General features: G+C 36.4%; 1 long non-coding RNA gene across 1 annotated transcript in view; it reads right to left on the bottom strand.

The window, feature by feature from the left end:
* Nucleotides 1-17,470, bottom strand: part of LOC309663589 — a 63,195-nt gene that overhangs the window by 26,075 nt on the left and 19,650 nt on the right. The gene's annotated exons all lie outside the window — the stretch shown is intronic.

Genomic DNA, 17,470 nt, shown 5'->3' with positions numbered 1-17,470 from the left:
ATATGTATGGAAATATGTTAATATAAATATTTCAGACATTACATGAAATTTCTAAAAATCTTATATGTTCTGGTATAATGTTATAAGTAATAATCCTAGTTATTACTTTAAAATGTATATCTCAGAAATAACTAATTTTCTTGTCAACTGCATTATTATGAACTTTCATCAAATCTTTAACCGTGGTCATTTTTAAGTCTTTTGTCATTTACAGACAGTTCTGGGTATACTCTGATGATTTTGCAAATATGTTCCTATAAAAGGGTTTCATCTTCAAGAAATTCATGGAAAAGACTCTGACAAGTACAGGTTTCTGGTAACTGACTGTACTGCTGAACTGAATGAATAAGCATTTTCAGAACTCTAATGAAAAACTGATGAACTCATAAAAGTGCTAACAAAAGATCAAGATAAAAAAAAAATTAATTAATTACATGGGACTGAGTGAACTGATGAGGATGAGTATAATTTTTGTGACTTTCTGTCTGAATTAAAAAAAAGAAAAATCCCACAAGGACGCAGAGGCAAAGAATATACAAATCAATTTTCACTGCAAAGTAAAGGAGCTGTTACAGTGGAGGAGTACTGGACTGAATGTCAATATTATGACATAGTATGAGTGTGTTTCATGTTTGGTAATTGCAATCATTGTTGCTTTTGTTGTGGTCATCCATGTACAATGCTTGGTGTCAGTCTATTTATCTCTTGTAAAAATAAAATACAGTGTGTGTGTGTGTGTGTGTGTGTGTGTGTGTGAAAAAAAAACAAACAACAAAAAAAGAATAAACAAATAAACCGATGGAACAGAATAATGAATCAATAAAGAGACCCACCTATATACAGTCATCTAATTTATGAAAAGCTAACACTGGGACAGTTGAATAAAAAAAAAGTCTTGATCCCTACCTCACATCAAATATGAATATCAATTCCAGATCGATTGCAGGTTGAATATGTTTGGTTGAACCACATGAAACTGACGGTTTTGTAGGTTGACTATTGGTAATTTCATATAATGCAACCCAGTAAAACAATAAAGCTTTTGAAATAGAACATAGCAGGATATTTTCATGTATTGAAATAGGCAGAGATTTATTAAACTGATACATAAAATGTGATAATAGTAAAGAATAAAATAAGTGAATTAGAAAACCCTTTAGCTAAGAAATTTGTTTCTTAAAAGACACCATTTAGGGACTTCCCTGGTGACACAGCAGTAAAGAACCCGCCTGCCAATGCAGGGGACGCGGGTTCAAGCCCTGGTCCAGGAATATCCCACATGCCGCGGAGCAACTAAGCCTGTGTGCCACAACTACTGAGCCTGTGGTCTAGAGCCCACGAGCCACAACTACTGAGCCCGCATGCCACAACTACTGAAGCCTGTGCACCTAGAGCCCGTGCTCCGCAACAGGAGAGGCCACGGCAATGAGAAACCCGCACACTGCAACAAAGAGTAGCCCCTGCTCGTTGCAACTAGAGAAAGCCCATGCACACGCAGCAACAAAGACCTAACACAGCCAAAAATAAATTAATTAAAAAATAATAATAAATAAATAAATAAGATCATTGAATGCTATTCCAAGACACTTAATAATAAAAAAAAAAAGACACCATTTAGTGTGAAGAGGTAAGTCACAGAGTGGGAAAATACATTTAAACTACATGTACTCAACAAAGGACTTATATGTAGATTAGTAAAGACCTCCTATAAAGTGATTTTTTAGAAGCTAGAAAACCCAATGGGCAAAATTATGGACAATTATTCATTTCACAAAGAAGATATCCATCAAATAGTTATCAAGAAAAGGTCAACTAATATGTGGCAACCTGGATGGGGGGCAGTTTGGGGGAGAATGGCTACATGTATATGTATGGCTGAGTTGTTTTGCTGTGCATCTGAAACTATCACAACATTGTTAATCGGCTATGCTCCAATATAAAATTAAAAGTTTTTTAAAAAATTTAAAAGAAAAAAGGTCAACTAAGCCCACAATTCTATACTGCTATATACCCACTAGAATGACAAAAATAAATAAGACACTACCAAGTATGGATAGGATAAGGAAAACCTGGAACCTTCATATACTCTTCATGGGAGTGTAAAACGGTCCAACCATCTTTGGAAACTGCTTCACAATATGTACTAAAGCTGAAACACTTGTGTACTCTATGACCCAGCAATTCCACCCCTAGGCATGTATTCAACAGCGATGTATACAAATGGTCACCAAAACACATTCATAAGAATGTTCATGGCCTCATTATTTGTAATAGCCGAAATCATAGTATAAGCCAAATGCCCATCAATAGAGAGAATGGATAAATATATTGTGTTATAGTCACACAGTGGAATAATATAAAGCAGTCAGTGGGAATGAGTCATTCATAACTATTCAAATGAATAGATCTTATAACCATCACGTGGAGTGCAAGAAACAAATAAAATACAAAAATAATATTTCCATATATATAAAGTACAAAAACTGGTATAAAATCAATCTGGGGTGTTATAAGTCAGAGTAGTGGTTATCTGGGGGAGGGGGAAAGACTGGAAGGGGACTTCTGAGTCTGGTAAATGTCTCTTCCTTGATCTGAGTGCTGGTGACAAAAGCATATTCAATTTGTGAGAATTCATGGAGCTTATACACAATTAAGACCTGTGAACTCTGTTGCAAAGAGGCTTTATTCCAATAAAAATTTGCTTAATCAGTCTAATGAACGATGTGCAAGATCTCTATGGAAATGTCTCAAACTCTATTAAAAGACATTAAAGAATAAAAAAAAAAAAAAGAATTATCTAAAAATTGAAAGTATATTAAAAATAGATATGTAAGGATAAGCAGGAATGTCTAAAGCCCCTTAGAGCTCTCTCTGGGTTGCCTAACAATCAGCTAGCTGGGCCTGGGGACTGCCTTTCTCCTAGAAGGAGAGGCTGGACATGACCTCACCTTCCCCCAAGGTCTCCAATAAATCCTATAAACAACTGGCTCTAAAGCTCAGACTATTTGGCAGTCTATCTCAACCTATGTCTCCAGTGGCAAGGCAGCTCTCACACTTGCTCCATAAAAACGTACAGTAAGGGGGTAGGTCCCCTCCTAGATCCTATTCCAAGAACGTGGCCAGCTGTGCCCAGACATACCATTTTGAGAGGACAGGAGACCCATGCCCCCTCTAATCCTTCTTTCTGGGGAGTCCAGTCTGTACCATATTTGCACAAGTCCGTTTCATGAACAACGCTATGGAAATGCCATCATACTTTATTTTCGAATTTTCCTTTTTGAACAATTCAATTTATTTCACTGACAGAAAAAAAAAAAAAAAGATTTGAATAGCCTACTATTTGAAAGTTGAGAATCAAAGGAAGTTGGGGGGTAGGGACCAAATAAAACATAGACTCAAACATGGCAAAGCTAAATCTGAAAGTATAGATCAGTTAGTGTTTCAATTCCAAAACCAGCCTTTAAATTGTCATCCTAATTTTGATGTATGCAGGATTTGTGCAAATAAATGTTTTGAGTATAACTATTTAGATTTGCTTATTCAAAAAGCATTAACTTATATAAATCAAAAATTTCTACTAAGTCCTGACTAATTTTAAATGCCTAGATGGATTTTTTGTAAGCAGCTATTATAATTATGGGTAGGAAAGATCCAATAATTTGCATGCATAAACTTAGAGGTTAGGGCGATGTCACTTTAAATACAGAAAACTTCAAATTTTGGAAAACATCTGTAGAAAGCGTTCACTTTCCTCAGACATTAATCTGTGCACTTAATGAGGAACAGAGCTGGTCGTCACAATTTCAGAGGCAGCTGGAGGTCTTTACACATTGGTATAGACAAGCCTGTGCAAGACCTTCTCACATTGTGAACAGGTTTTTAAATAATGTGTGAAAATTCTGCGGTTGTAATATACTTAGTACTCTCACATGACAAAATAAGAGAAGAAAAATCAATTCCCACCCTAAGAATGAAAGAGTGGTCCTGAAGGGGCAATATACCAATTGAATGAACAATTCCAAATTTGGGCAACAGACTTTTTAGAAGAATAGATTTATATCCTCTGTGAACATATGGGGCTCAGAGTTTCTTCAAATAGTTTCACAAGCAAAAATCAGTAAATTTCTTTGGAGCAGGGGGGAAAAAAGAAGGAAAAGCAGTTACAGGCAAAGCTCTGCCTGAATCTTTTATATTCCCTTGCCCCTACAGCTTTCCACAGCCCCTGTGACCATAATTTTTCTCGATCCTCCCCAACTCAGGAAGGCTTCACCATATTCTTGATGATTCCATAACAATAAAGCATTATCAGCCTGCCTCAGATACTTTTCAAAAGAGAACAGAGATTTCTCTTCCAGCATGATAGGAAAAATTCCACTACAGCTTATGTTACCTCTCATTACAAGTAAAACTACCTAACAAAATACAGAAAACAGCTACCTGAGGACTCTGAAAAGTAAACAAAAGATGGTGGATTGTAGAGGAAAGAGAGAACTTAGGGAAGGAAACTACACAGTGACTGAGCTGTAATTCAGGTAGCTAAAACGTCAATATAAACATCCTATTTCTGACCAGAGGAATGGGGTAAAGGGCTTGGTAGGTTGGAGAAGGTGGGGGGAATTTGAGACAGGAGATAGCTAAGGTAGGGGATAACTCTTACTCTGAAGGTAAATATCAGCCTCACCCCTGAGCCTGCACGTGTGAGAGACCCAAGCAGTAGAGTTGAGGTTTCAGGAATATACCTAAGATTCCAACCACAACTCAGATCACAGAACATCTGAGAGGCACATGTGCAGGACAGAAACAAAGCAGCACAGCAAAGAAACGAGATTGGAAACACTATCCACAGAAGGTGAAAGAAAACCTATGATGTGAAAATGAACAGGTTGATAACCTGCTAAAAACATCAACAATCACAAAAACAATTAACCTTCTCCAGAACAAGAAACATTACCAGGTATAAAGAGGTACATTACAAATGATAAAAGGGTCAATTCTCCAAGAAAACGTAACTAAACATCTCTGCACCTATCAGTAGAGCTTCAAAGTACATGAAGCAAAAACTGACAGGAGAGAAACAGAAAACTCCACAATTTTGTTTGGAGACTTCAGCACTCCTTTCTCGGCAATCAATAGAACAAGCTGACAGAAAATCAGTAAGGATATAGAAGACCTGAACAAGATTATCAACTAATCTGATGTAACTGACATTTATAGAACACTACCAATAACAGCAGAATATACATTATTTTCAAGTCTACATGAAACTTTCACCAAAATAGACTATATTCTGGTCCTAAAACCTGAACATATTTAAGAGAATTGAAATCTTACAAATAGGTTCTCTGACTGTAATGGAATTAAACTAGGAATCAATAACAGAAAGATATCTGGAAAATCCCCAAATAATCGAAAATTAAACAACCCACTTCTAACAAAAACAAAGTTATGAGGGAACTTAGAGAATCTTTTTAATTGAATGAAAAGTAAAATAGAACATAAAAATCTGTGGGATGCAATTAAAACAGTGCTTCAAGTGAAATTTATAATACAGTAAGTCCCCTACATACAAACCTTCAAGTTGTGAACTTTCAAAGATGTGGACATGCATTCGCATGTCCAATCACATAAGTCAGCTCACGTGTCAGGAATACATTGTCATGTGTGCATCCACTACAAGTGGTTGTGCTTTTGTGTACTTTACTGTACAGTACTGTATAGAATACAGTAGTACCGTATCTTGATTTCAAGCCCATGATGTCCGGAACCAAGTGTAAAAGCAGCAGTGATGTAGCTGGTACTGTATGTATTATGTTTGTTGGTACCTAGGCTAACTTTGTTGGACTTAAGAACAAATTGGACTTACAAATGTGCTCTCAGAACAGAGCTCGTTCGTATGCAGGGGACTTACTGTATTAAATACTTCCATTAGTAAAGAAGATCTCAAACCAATTATTTAAGATTTCTCCTTAAGAAACTAGAAAATTGCAAAAAAAACTAAGCCCAGAGCAAGTACACAAAAGTAAATAACAACAGAGTAGATATTAATGAATTGGAAAGGGAAAACTATAATAATCAATAAAGCCAAAAGCTGGCTTTTGAAAAAAATTAGTAAAATTGATAGACTTCCAGACAGAAATAAAGACACAAATTACTGATATGAGGAATAAAAGAGGAGACATTACAAAGACCCCCTACAGATGTTAAAAGGATAAGAAAATATTACAAATAGCTCTATGTGCATAAATTTAATAATTTAGGTGAAATGGGCAAATTCCTTGAAAGACATAAACTAACTAAAGCTCAATGAAGAAAAAAATAGATCATCTGAATAGTCCTGTGTGTATTAAAGAAACTGAATTCATACTTAAAAACTGCAACACAAAAAACTCCAAGTCAAATGGCTTCACCAATAAAGTATATCAAACATTTAAAGAAGAAATAACATGCCAGGAAGAGGAGCGAGCCTTTACAGGGGTAGCTGTGTCCTTTGAGCTTAGGTTTGCTAAGAAAAGTTGGATGACTACATTCCTGGGGTCCTCTAGGACAACTTGTCAACACCCTTACCCTAGGCACCCTGGTTTCATTTCCTTACCACTTTATTTCTGCACCCCATCGTACCCCCACCAGTTTGCCTTCCTAGGAAGTCAGGCACATAGATTGGCTGGAAGTACCAGGCAGTAACAGCCATGCTGGAGAAGAGAAAGAATGTCAAGATCCATTACAGGAAGAAAAAGCAGCTCATGAGGCTAAGGAAACAGGTGGAAAAGAACATGGAGAAAAAAACTGACAAATACACAGAGGTCCTCAAGACCCAGGGACTGCTGGTCTGAGACCAATAAAATTGATTGTTTATTCCTCAAGAAAAAAAATAAGAAGAAATAATGTCAAGTCCGTATGAAAAAAAAAAAAAAGGAGCAAACACTTCCCAATTAGTTTATGAGACCAGCATTACACTTAAAACATAGTTACAAGAAAACTATAGACCAATATCCCTCATGAAAATAGACGAAAAATATTTAATAAAATATTAACAGATCAAATCTAGTGATTCATAAAAAGGACAATATATTATGACCAAGTGGAATTTATTCCAGGAATGCAAGGTTGGTTTAACATTTGAAAATCAATTAATATAATTCACTATACCCACAGACTAAAGAATAAAACAAATTAAGCATAACCAAGCGAGTTAGCTTTGAAAAAATTAGCTGCAACAACTGCAGTACTAACTTATTGTAGAATTCTCCACTATCTAATTTATAGGAAGTACCAAATACCTTGTCAAACACACATTCAATTCTCTATTTAAAATCTCATTGGTTTCAGGGGATAAGTAAATGATGGAAGAATGCATGTTACAGGTCTCATACACAAATTCTCTTGTTACTTAGCAGTATTATCTTATTTCTGATCTCTTTCTACCCATATTTTCCTCTCTCGTTCCTTGCCCTGAAATTAAAAAAATAGGAAGTGATGGAGCAATTACATTACTGTGATCACTTTCTAAATTGAACCGTTCAGCACTTTCAGGAGCACATTCTGCATGCTTGTTTGACCTTAAGGTTAACAGTACTAGTGCCTCTCCAACCTCTAAGCGAAGGCATTTCAGATGCAAGAATTTCACTATTCAAGTTGTCCCTCTGGGGAAAAAACAAGAAAACGCTTGAGCTTCTTCAGGTATATGAGTTGTGTTGTCACGCCCTTATCCTAGGTCTCGGTCCTGTGGATTCTTGCTGCGTTGAGCTCTACTGTGGCTCTTCGCCAGATCTCAGGGAACTGGCACCGTGTGGCCTCAGTGACAGTACTCTCACACTGTGCAGCCCAGGGTCAGGCGCCACAATCATCCAAACTGTGCCCAAGAACATGGGATGTAGAGCACAACCCTTGATTCATAAGTGTCATTTCTTACGTTCATTTTCCTCATAGACTACAGTACTTTGTATTTTTAAATAAGGGGATATTTGGAAATTTTCTTCTCACAACAGGCTGTTTTAAATCAGACCTTTAAATAAATTTTTGATTTAGGTCATCATGTTCTTATGACTTCTGATCAATGACTGTTCCAAAATTCTTTGAAAAAAAAATGAATATGTTTATCTGAATGAAATTTATATCCATATTACATATAAACCGTTCACCAGTTTCTATTGTCAATAAACTTTCTATGGACACACAACAGATGTACATTGGCATCTTAAATTTCTAGAAAAAAATTTTCCTTTTGAAATTTTACTGTATAAGCCTTTGAGATTATGTAAAATAGCCTTTGTTGAACCTAATCATCTCTCCTCACATACACAGACCTCTCCCCTTTCCCTATTCACTTGGAAACTTACACTGAGTCCTTTTTGGGGAACACCTTCCTGACATCACCCGCTCCTCCCTCTAGACCTTGCTGTACCTCACTGGAGCATGTCCAATGTATGTGTTCCCATTTGACACTAAATTCCCTGAGGGCAGCAAATATGTCTGTTTTGTTTACTCTTACTTTCACTATCTAGCACAGTGCCTGGTATATAGAAGGAAACCATAAATATACTTGAATGGATGAAAAACCAAGTGTGCCATTACTACTAAGGAAAAACTACTTGCAAACTACATTTATGAGGAAGTAAAAAGAACCACTAAGATGGAAATATTGATCACCTCCCTTGAGGGAACAGCAATTTTTTTCATAAGAAGAAATATTTTTTGAAAAATATTTTCAACCCAAATTGTTAAAAAATAAGTCATGGAATATTATGTATCCATTAGTAAAAATGAAGTAATTGCATAACCAGATATCCATTATACATTTTTAACTCAGAATATATAAATTACACAATATTATGTGCAATTTGATTCTATTCTTGTTGCAAAATATATAAATGCGTACAAATACATACAATGGGATCTTAGAGATTTTCATTTTCTACTATACAGTTTTTATATTGTAAAATTTTAAACAATTTTTAAGTCAGAAAATAAAAAACTAAAAACCTTTGCCACACTGCTTCAGTTCTGTTAAGTGCTAGTATGGCAAGAACTTCAAATTTTGCTGTAATAAGACATGTATTTGGCCTTTTAACATTTTTTGTTTAAGGGAAACATGAATACAGAAAAGAACACAAATCATAACTCTTCAGCTTAAGTTTTTGAGAGAGAAATTGGACGGTAATTTTCCTTCCTTCCAATGTTCTTTAACTCTTCAAACATTTCTCCTGCCCCATTATTTCTATCTTCTCCTTCTGGGATTTCTATTTAATGTATGTAAATTTTCTTTCACTAGAACACGTCTCTTACGCTTTTTCCCTGTATTTTCTGCTTTTTTCCTCCTGAGCTTCAGTTTGGTTTCTATTGTGCTACCTTCACTATTCCTGTCTTCTCTTGTGTCCAGCCTTTTGTTTAAAACATCTCTTACTTTTTAAATTTAAGTTATTGTATTTTTCAATTCAAAAATGTCTATTTAATTCTTTTTTGTATATTCCAATACTCTTGTGAGATCCTTCATGTCCTTATGTATTTCACTTATATTTCCCTCTATTTGGGGGGCATATTAGTTACAGTTAGTTTAAAGCTGTTATTATGCTAACTCCAATATCTGAATCACCTGTTAAACACTTTTTTTTTTTAAGCTTATATTTTAAGTTATAGCCCTGTATTTTGGCATGCCTAGTAATGTTTTACTGAATGTCAGGTATCATCTGTAAAAAATATATATAGTCTCAATACTATTTTCCTTCAGAAAAGGTTCACCCTTTCCTCTGAGACTGAACTGGATCAGAACTGGGCAACAATATGCTAAGTTTCCATTTACCTCTAGTTCACCTCTGCTCCTGGGTGTAAGCCTCCAGGGATTCATACTTGAGATTGGTGCACCTGGTGAGTCCTGAATCTATCCACATCAGTACCTTGAGGCTGATGAAATACCCTGGCTGGCTCTTCAGAGACCTTCTGCCTGGTTCTGTGGCCTCCTGTTCCTTGCAGCTTCAGAATTCAACAAGCATCTTGAAAAGGAAATCAGGCTCTGTTCTCCATACCACCCTTCTCACTGGGATCTTGGCCCCCAAAGTCTCCAATTATGTCTCTCCAGCCCCATAAGACCTCCCAAACCTCTGCTGGTTACTTTGTCCTTCAACACAGCCCCTTTGCCTAGGCAAACCATGGATTCTTACAGCCTCTTGCCCTGTACCCACAATCAGCAAATGCCTCCAGGATTAATGTCACTAAAGAAGTTCAGCTCACCTGTCTGCAGTCACCCTTTTCCCAACAATCTTGGCCCTTGTTGACCTGCTTACTTTAACAGCTCTCTCATGTCTTTAATCAGATTTTTAAAAATTCAGCATTATTCATTGTCCTCAGTGATAGCAATGATCATCAAGTTACTCCACCATAACTAGAAACAAATCTCTCGTGGATTTTTTCCACCATATCTTTAATTTGTTGTTATAAAGACAAAAATATGATTTTTAAAAAACAAGTAATGGGACTTCCCTGGTGGCGCAGTAGTTAAGAATCCGCCTGTCAATGCAGGGGACACGGGTTCGATCCCTGGTCCGGGAAGATCCCACATGCCGTGGAGCAACTGAGCCCGTGAGCCACAACTACTAAGCCCTTGTGCCACAACTCCTGAAGCCTGTGAGCCTAGGGCCCATGCTCCGCAACAAGAGAAGCCACCTCAATGAGAAGCCCACGCACCGCAGTGAAAACTAGCCCCCACTCACCACAACTAGAGAAAGCCTGCGCACAGCAATGAAGACCCAACACAGCCAAAAAAAAATTAAAATAAACAAATTAATTAATTTTAAATAAAAAACAAGTAATAAATGATGTGTAATCTAATGAAAAAATATGAGATTTCTATCAATAAATTTCCTATTGTTCATATGTATTTTTGATTACTAAAATTTTATCAAGTGTCTTCAGTATATTTATTGAAACCATATGAAATGTAACATTTACTCAGAACCACAGGACCTCATGCAGTTCTTTTTCTCCCTATTGCATTGAGAAGTGTGAATTTTCTTAATTTTCTACCTTTTGGATGAATTCCAGGAGAGTCTTTTATATTTGCTTTTTCTTGGCTCCCTTAGCTCTCTCTAATTTTATGATATTTTATTCATTGATTTCATTATATCAATAATTTAGTTAGAATTTTGAACAATCTCCACTGAAATTGCATCAATGTCCCTTTTTTCCATTTTAAGAGTAAAAGAATAATTGATTATTTAAGCAATAAAATAATGAAATACCACATGTACCATTACGAGTTCATAAAAAATAATTAGGTATTTCTTCAGGTACTTATTATATTAGTAGGTACTTACTTTGAAGCACATAGTATTATTCTGTTTACATGTTTTATGCTGTGCAATAAACATAAATGCAGTCGATTTAAATTCTTCAGTGGCAATTTAATGTAGAAATTGAGCTTAAATGGAATTTTATAAATAATAATGTTACTTCCTCTTTAGTATTGCCTTTCAGAGGAAAAAACATTTTTGTGCTTATAATCATTTGTAAACTAATAAAAGTTTAAACATTAAGAGTTGACCTACACTGCTGGTTAATAATTAACCCCAAACTCATGTGAAGTTCTTCAAAACATAATTAGATTGATATGCTTAGAAGACTGAGTTCTCTATTCACAAAGAAGCTAATTATTTTTATTTAATGCCCATGCAATACGCATGAGCTTAAAAAGACATATCTGGAAAACTCTTTCATCAAGGAAATAATACACCAGCTCTTAGTCTCATATTTATACACATTTATAGAGCCAGAAAGACTAACATAAACTGAATTTTACCAATTTCCCCCTTAAAGATCTAAGGGGGCACTCTTAGGAACCCCTAAGACCATCCCTACCCCTCACCCCCACACGCAAACAAAATTTTATGGAGCAGTAGGAACTAAAAGCTTACATGGAGCTGATGAAAAGCATGACAGACTTAAAAGTGTTTTCTTAAACTACTGGAAGAAATCAGGGAAGATTAGTGCCTTTTCCAAGTAATATTTCTCCCTAGTTTTGCATTTACCTGATCTTTGGGAAGACAGATAGAAAATTCTTTTCCAGAAAGGCTATGGGAAGACTTACAGTTTTAAAGCATCTGGTGCTTTTACTCAAGTGGAGTCTTAGTTGGGGGATCACATTGTTCTTCATTCATTCAACCAAAGAATTCTAGTGTTAGAAGGGACCTTACAAGTCATCCACTTCAAACACCCATCTGGGGCTGAAATGCTCTCCTCAGCTTGCTTGAAACGTTATTCCACTGTTGTTAGGTTCTTCCAAGTAAATAGAAATTGATGTATCACAAAGCAGTTTAGGACATCCTTAGATCATAAACTAAAATCTCCCTGGAGATTTCACTCATTGTGTAACCGAGCAGGACCCTATGGGGCCTCCCCGGAACAGACCTCCCAGCCCATGTCCTCTGCCTGCTTGTCTATAGAAAAAGTTTAGCCTCCTAGGCCTTCCTTGAGTTAGAAAGAGTAAATTTAATCAGAGAAGTGAGAAAATGAAGAAAGGAAAAGAGTCAAGCAAGACAAAATAATAATATTTTAGCCATTAAACAAAGTCAAGGACCTTTAGTTCCTCCTCAAGGGCTGTAGATAATATCCTGGGCCATATCCATTGAACTGTTTTGCAGATACTATACCCCCACCAGGTGGAAGAAGTTAACTGTATGCTGCCCATAAGCACGTAAACTCCAGACTGGTTGGAACCAGAGGTTGATGATGTTGACTCCCGAATACCTCACAACCAACCATTCAGAAGAATGTCCATGAGCTGATCATATACCTCACAACCCCCCTCTCTCACCCTGTCTTTAAAAACCTTTCCCTGAAAGCCTTTGGGGAGTTCAGACCTTTTAAGCACTAGCTACCTGGACTCCTTGTTTGGCTCCTGCAATAAGTACTGCACTTTCCTTCACCACAACCCAGTGTCAGTAGACTGGCTTTACTGCACATGGGCAAGTGGACCCAAGTTTGGCTTGGTAACAATTGGTCCTCATTAAAACACTTCCAACCATATAAAAGTAAGTCTAACCTTCCTCCCAAATGAAGTGGGATTTTAGGTATTTGAAGACCTCCATGTTGTTGAACCTGAGCTTTCTCTTCTCTAAATATTCCCCATCTCTTATAGTTTTGAGTTTTCCCCCCAATAAATATTTAATTAGTGTCACTGAAGTGGAAAGTACTATGATAGGAGCAGAGGCATATTAAAATAATTTTCTCAATATACCTCCTCCTAAAGGAGGTTTAGGAAGCCTTTTAAGAGGAAAACAAGTCTTGATGAGTGACTAGTAATTGTTCATTCATTCATATGTTCAACAAGACAGGAGAGTACCTATTACATGCAAGACTCTGCACAAGGTGTTGGGAATTAAGAAATAAGATTTTAAAAAATCATTTGCTGGAAGAAAAAATGAATGAATCAGTGGATGGATGAGATAAAGCACATGGCCTCAGCAACTCACATTCTAGTGAATGTCAGTTCAATCTATTTCTTAATACCTTTTACACTTAAAATATTCTAAAATATTCTGAATAATCACACAATGGCCTATAGGATTTTACATTTAAATCGTTAGGTATATTTATGTTTTATGAGTTGAAAATACTTCCATTGCACAGCTGAGGAAAAGAAATGCTCAGATTAATTTATTCATCTGGTAACCAGTTTACCACATTGTGTACGCCACTAACATGTCTTCAAAAAAGTCTAAAATGCTATTTATTACATCATATTTGAAATACAGTACTCAGCACCTCCCAGAAGCTCCACCTCCTCTGAACAGTCCCTGTTTACTTGCATGGGTGTCATACAGTGTGTCAACAAATACTCCAAGTCATAACATAAATATGCCTACTGAGATTTTTAAGAAAAGAAAAAAAAAACTAGTGATGGAAACAAAATCCAAGATTCTTGAGGCTTCATCCATCATTCAACTCATCATACTCCAGCATTCTCTTTTTTTTTTCCTAGTATCCTAGGAAGATTTGAAATTAGTATGGACTGTTGGGTATTAGGGGAAAACATGCAAGTAGTTGGTAGTTTATCTTAGGGTTATTTGGAGTTTTGAGAGTGAAATTTTGTCAACTATCATGTTGGGCTAAACAACTCATGAGAAGCAGTGTGCCAAGCAGTTAATACAGAGAATTTAATTTGTTTGCTTCTTCTGAGTTTTGCCATTGAGCTTTCGGTGGGAAAGCTGTCCCTAAAAACACACTTTATTGGTTTTAATTAAGAATGCATCCAGTAGTGTTCTCTGAGGCTTTGGATGCCTGCTGGCTTAATTTTTAAGCTTCTCCATTCTCAATAAAAGTGCTGAATTGAATTTAAAAGTCTATTCCTACAGAATCACCCCTTAGTGTGCACACCACTCACACTTCTGCAGAAAAGATTAAAATATTATTTACTAAACATAGCTGACATTGTTTTTTAAAAATGAATGGAAAATGAGTCTATAGTTTAGCAATAATTTTGAAATGAAAGGTTGTTTCAAACATACGGTGTTTTTTTTTGTTGTTTACTTTTATCCCAAACCAAGATAGAAGTTATTAATGGAGCCACAGAATATAAGAAAGTATCTGTTAAAAGTCAACAAACAGATTCATATCCTTTATTTTCAAAGGCTGGAAAAGTTATAGTTATTTCTTTATAACCAAGGTATATATGACTAACCTTAGGATTTTCTCCTTAGGTAAATCCAGTTACAGTCTTTTTGATTAGACATCATGGGTACTTTTTTCCTTACACATTCTTCTGACTGATTCCATTAATGAAGAGACAACAACCTTTGGCACTCTTAGTGACTGGTCCTAAATGGACTGTTTTTGTTCTTATTTTTAGGAAAAGATTCAGTATCCTGCTGACTGATTATATTCTTCCTACAACTGAGGTAGAAATTCTGTACGCCAAATTGGTTAATTATTCTTCACACGCATACTGTATCCTACTATGTGCCAAGCACCATGTTAAACTATGGGGATATAAGGAGCTAATAGTCTAATGGAAGAAAACTGATAGATAAAAAGAATTGACAAAATAGTGAGGCAGATGCCATGAAGAGGGGAAAACCACATACAGTGAGACACAAATGATCCAGCAACTAACTCTGCTTGGGAGAATCATGTTAGACTTGGAAAAGGAGGTATTTCTTGCCAAGGATCTGAAAGTGAAGTTGGGGTGGGTGTGGCAGTGGGAAGATCTATCTAGGCTTCAGAGATAGGATGTGCATAGATGTGCAGACTTATGAAAAGGAAAAACTGATGGAAAGTTCAATGTAAGTTTTCATTAAGTGTAATGCATTTCTCTTTCAACTAAATTGAAATACTTACCTGGAGTGATTATGGCAATCCCCACAGGGGCACAAAGTGATTTCATTTCTACAAAATCTATGATGTGGAGAATAAGCAGTAGTGAGGAAAAGGCAAGAAAGGGAAGACCATTGAGGAAATTAGTGCAATAGTCTAGGAGAGAAATGATGGTGGCCATTAACAGGATGCTAGCAGTGGTGATGGTTAGAGGAGGTCAGATTCAGGATATGATTCGAAGCTAGATCTAATGGGATTTACTGACAAAGCATAAGGATATGGTTTGTAAAGGAAAGAGAGGAATTAAACATGCCCCATGGTTGTTGGCCTGGGCAACTGAGGAAATACGGTGCCATCTCCTAAATGAAGAAAGAACACAGGAGGTGTTTGTGTGTAGGTACATATGCCCACATGTTAAGGTAGAAGAAAACCAAAGATGCTGTTTGGCTATGGTTTGTTTCAGATGCAATTGGTGGAGTTGTCATTAGGCAGCTGTATGTAGGAGTGTAGTGATCAGTGAAGAGTTTAGATGAGATCAGCTGAGGAGTCAGTGTAAACAGAGAAATATGAGGGTCAGGAACTGAACCGCAAGGCATGCTAACATTCAAAGTTCAAAAAATGAAGGAAGATACAGTCATCACTCAGTATCTGTAGGTGTTTGGTTCCAGGACTCCCGCAAATACCCAAATCTGAGAATGCTCAAGTTCCTTATATAAAATGGTATAGTATTTACAAATAACCTACACACATCCTCCTGTATACTTTAAAGCATCTCTAGATTACTTATAATACCTAACACAATGTAAATGCTCTGTAAATAGTCATAAATACAATGTTAATGGTATGTAAATAGTTGCTGGAAAATTCAAGTTTTGCTTTTTGGAACTTTCTGGAATTTTTTTTCAAATATTTAGATCTGTGATTGGTTGAATCTTTGGATGTGAAGCCCACAGATATCAGAGGGCCAACTGTATATACAATGGAATATTATTCTGCCATAAACAAGAAGAAAATCCTGCCATTTGCAGCAACATGGATGAATCTTGAGGGCATTATGCTAAATGAAATAAGTCAGACACTGAGAAAGACAAATACTGCATGATCTCACTTATATGTGTTATCTAAAAAAGTCGAATTCATAGAAACAGATAGATTGGCGACTGCCCAGAGCTCAAGGGTGGAAGAAGTGGGGAGAAGTCGGTCAAAAGATACAAACTTTCAGTTATAAGATGAATAAGTTCTGGGAATCTAATATATAGCACCACGATGATAGTTAACAATACTGTATTATATACTTGACCTTTGCTAAGAGAGTAGATCTTAAATATACAAACCACACACAGAAAATGGTAACTGTGTGAGGTGGTGGATGTGTTAATTAACCATGTTGTGGGAATCAGTTTGCAATATATACATATATCAAATCATTACATTGTACCCCCTAAGTTTGCACAATGTTATTTGTCAACTATATCTCAATAAACCTGGGGAGGGGGAATGAAGGAGGAGCCAGCAAAGGTGACTGAGCAGGAAGACCAGTGAGTATGGTGATTCTGTTTCTAAGTGAAGGAAATATTGCAAAGATAAGGGCATCATAAACTATGTCAAATTTTTCTAAGAAGCTCAGCAAGAACGACCAGTTCCAGCAGGGAGAGAGAAGTCATCAGTGAGTCTGGCAACATGGAGATTCTCGGTAACCTTGGAAAAATCAGTATTAGTAATTAATGAAGTAGAGGGCATGAAAGCCTGATTGGAATGGCTACAAAGACCCAGAGAAGTGAGGACATAAAGAAGTAAATGCGGCATTTTGCTATAAGGGGAGCAGAGAAATGGGGTGATAGCTAAGGGAAGTGTTAAGTCAAGACAGGGGCCTTATTTTAGAATGAAAAATATTTATTTTAATATTATGTCTGATGTAATTAAGATGAGAAATATACCAACCGACAGGAATAATCCAGTGGTAAGTGGACACAGTTTGAATGCAGAAAAGAAGAGATAACTGTAAGAGTCATTTCCATGAGTAGATGGAGGAAGGATCCAGTGCTGGGGAGAGAGGAGAGGTTGGCCTTAGCTAGAAGCAGCGTTCATGCAACTAATCAGCCAGAGGACTGGATTGATAAATCAGCCACATGAATGAGAAACTTCCCAAAAGTAATATCAGAAGTAGGGG

This window comes from Balaenoptera physalus (genome assembly GCF_965194825.1).
Source record: "Balaenoptera physalus genome assembly, chromosome: 7".
NCBI lineage: Eukaryota > Metazoa > Chordata > Mammalia > Artiodactyla > Balaenopteridae > Balaenoptera > Balaenoptera physalus.
Note: the sequence above shows the minus strand (reverse complement) of the source record. Positions and strands in the feature narration are given on the sequence as shown.